Below are 3,292 nucleotides of genomic sequence, written 5' to 3' on the forward strand. Positions count from 1 at the left end.
ACACTATGACCTTAATTTTCCTGTGGTGCCAGTGATGTTGGTGGGGAAGGCATCAAAAAGGAAAGATGTGACTAATGATAGTAACAGGAGCAACAAGGGGTATGAGTGAACACATCTGTCTAATAAGCTTTTAACCATTGCATATTTATGAAAATAATCACATCCCTAAGTCTGGACAACATATTATCTTTGCTTGTCGCTCTTCTTTCATATTGCCTCACTCTTTTTTGGGGGAAGAGAAGGGTACCTCTTTGCATTGCTTTTCTACTCAAATAAGAAGGGCTTCCTGGTGGTTCAGTGCTAAAGAATCCGCCAGCCAATGCAGGAGACGTGGGTTCAAGTCCTGGTTTAGGGAGATTCCCTTGAGTAGGGAATGGCTACCCCTTCCAGTATTCTTGCCTGGAAAATTCCATGGACAGAGGAGCTTGGCTGGCTGCATTTTATGGGGTCGAAAAGAGTTGGATATGACTGAGTGACCGAGCACCCACACATGCATATAAGAAATGTAGTGGATTATTAAAAATTATGAAAGAGGAAGATAGATTGTTTCTTACTGGTCACACAAATTTTGGATATTACTTTTCTGAATAAATGCTGAATAGATTTCTTTTCTTCTCCCATATAAATCTTGTTGTTCTGCATTTGGGAGGATACAGGCATTCCTTGCAGCTGTTATGTGTTCAGTTCCAGACCCCCACAGTAAAATGGATATTGCAGCAGAGCTAGTCACATGAATTGTTTTGGTTTCTCAGTGCATATAAAAGTTATACTATACTGTACTCTGTTAAGTGTGCAATAGCATTATGTCTAAAATAACAATGTATATACCTTAGTTTAAAAGTACTTTATTGCTAAAAAATGTCGACCATCATCTGAACCTTGGGAGATGGCATTATCTTTTTGCCTCCATGTTAATGACTGCTGACTGATGAGGGTGGTGGTTGCTGAAAATTTGGGTGGCCGTGGCAGTTTCTTAAAGAAGACAACAATGGTATTTGCTGTGTTGATTGACTTATTCTTTCACAAATGGATTCTCTGTAACATGCAATGCTGTTTGATTGTACTTCACCCCTAGTAGAACTTTGAAAATTAGAGTCAATCCTCTCAAGCCCCACCTCAGCTTTATTAGCTAAGTTTATGTATTATCCTAAATCTTTTGTTGTCATTTTAACAATCCTCATAGCATCTTCACCAGGAGTAGACTCCATCCCAGGAAGCCACTGGCAACTCCTCATACGTTCAGTTTTATCATGAGATGGCAGCATTGTAATCCCGTCTTCAGACTCCACTTCTAATTCTAGTTCTCTGTTTCCTCCATATGTGCAGTTGTTTCCTCCACTGAAGTCTTGACCCCCTCAGAGTCAACCATGAGGGCTGGAATCAACTTCACCCAAAGTCAAACGTTTATACTGATATTCTTACCTCTTCCCATGAATCACAAATGTTCTTCATGGCACCTAGAATGGCGAATCCTTTCCAGAAGGTTTTCAATGGACTTTGCCCAGATCCATCAGAAGAATCACTGTCTGTGGCAGCCATATAGCCTTGTGGAATGCATTTCTTAAAACTTGAGAATTGAAGTTACTCCTTGATCCATGGGCTGCAGAATAGATGGTTTTTGTTAACAGACCTGAAAACAAGATTAATCTCATTGTATATTCCCATCAGAGCTCTTGGGTGACCGGGTGCTTTGTCAATGTGCAGTTCTATTTTAAAAGAAATTTGTTCTTTCTGAGTAGTAGGTCTCAATAGTGGGCTTAAAATATTCATTAAATCATGTTGTAAACAGATGTGCCGTCATCCAGGCTTTGTTGTTTCATTTATAGAGCACAGGCAGAGTAGATTTAGCATAATTCTTAAGGACCCTAGGATTTTTCTCAATGGAAAATGAGCATGGACTTCAAGTTAACGTCACCAGCTGCATTAGCCCCTAACAAGAGAGTTAGCCTGACCTGTGGAGCTTTGAAGCCAAGCATTGACTTCTCTTCTTTAGCTATAAAAGTCCTAGATGGCGTCTTCTTCCAATATAAGGCTGTTTCGTCTACATGGAAAATTTGTTGTTTAATGTAGCCACCTTTGTTACTTAACTCACGTCTTCTGAAAAACCTGCTGCAGATTTTTGTGTCTTGTTTTCGACTTATACATCAACACTTTCTGCTTCACCTTGTACTTTGATGTTATGGAGACAGCTTTTTTTTCCCCTTAAACCTGAGGAATCAGCCTCTGCCGGCTTCAAATTTTTCTTCAGCAGCTTCCTCACTTCTCTTAGCCTTAGCAGAACTGAAGAGACTTAGGGCTTTGCTCTTGAATAGGATTTGGCTTAAGGGAATGTTGGTGGCTGATTTGATCTTCTATCCAGATCACTAAAACTTTCTCCAATCAGCACTAAGACTGTTTTGCTTTCTTATCATTTATGTGTTCACTGGAATAGCGCTTTTCATTTCCTTCTTCAAGAGCTTTTCCTCTGCATTCACAAGCTGGCACAAGAGGCTGATTTTCTCAGCCCATGTCAGCATTTGACATGCTTTCCTCACTGAGCTTAACTGTGTCTAGCTTTTGGTTTAAAGTGAAAGGTATGTGGCTCCTCCTTTCACTTGAACACTCAGAGGATGTTGCAGGGTTGTTAAATGGCCTTACTTCAGGATTGCTGTGTCTCAGGGAACAGGGAGGCCTGAGGAGAGGGGGAGAGAAAGGGGAATGGCTCATGGTGGAGCCGCCAGCACACACACATTTATCCATAGTTTGCCATCTTATGTGGCCGTGATTTATGGTGCCCCCAAATAATTACAGGGGTAACATCCGAGATCACTGATCACCTATCACTGTAACAAATATCATCATGATGAAAAAGTCTGAAACATTGCAGGAGTCACCAAAATGTGACACTGAGACATAAAGTGAACTAACGCTGTTGGAAAAATGGTGCCGGGAGACTGACACAACACAGGGTGGCCATAGACTCTCAGTTTGTAAGGAAAAGGCATGTCATAAAAGGAGGCATGATTTTATTTGCAAAGCAGAAGTAGAGACACAGACACAGAGAACAAATGTATGGATACGAAGGGAGTAAGGAGCGGTGGGATGAGTAGGGAGATTAGGATTGGCATGTATCCACTATTGGCACTCTGTATACAGTAGATGGCTAATGAGAGCTTCCTGTATAGCGCTGAGAGAACACTCAGTGCTCTTTGGTGATCTGTTGGGAAGAAAATCCAAAAAAGAGGGGATATATGTATAGGTGTTGGAAGAAAAATTATGACCAACCTAGATAGCATATTGAAAAGCAGAGACA

General features: G+C 40.9%; 1 pseudogene; it reads right to left on the reverse strand.

The window, feature by feature from the left end:
* Window positions 1-834: 834 nt before the first annotated feature.
* On the reverse strand, window positions 835-2,706 carry LOC139183028 (tigger transposable element-derived protein 1-like; annotated as a pseudogene).
* Window positions 2,707-3,292: the final 586 nt, after the last annotated feature.

The sequence above is a fragment of the Bos indicus genome, chromosome 5 (genome assembly GCF_029378745.1).
Source record: "Bos indicus isolate NIAB-ARS_2022 breed Sahiwal x Tharparkar chromosome 5, NIAB-ARS_B.indTharparkar_mat_pri_1.0, whole genome shotgun sequence".
Classification (NCBI taxonomy): Eukaryota; Metazoa; Chordata; class Mammalia; order Artiodactyla; family Bovidae; genus Bos; species Bos indicus.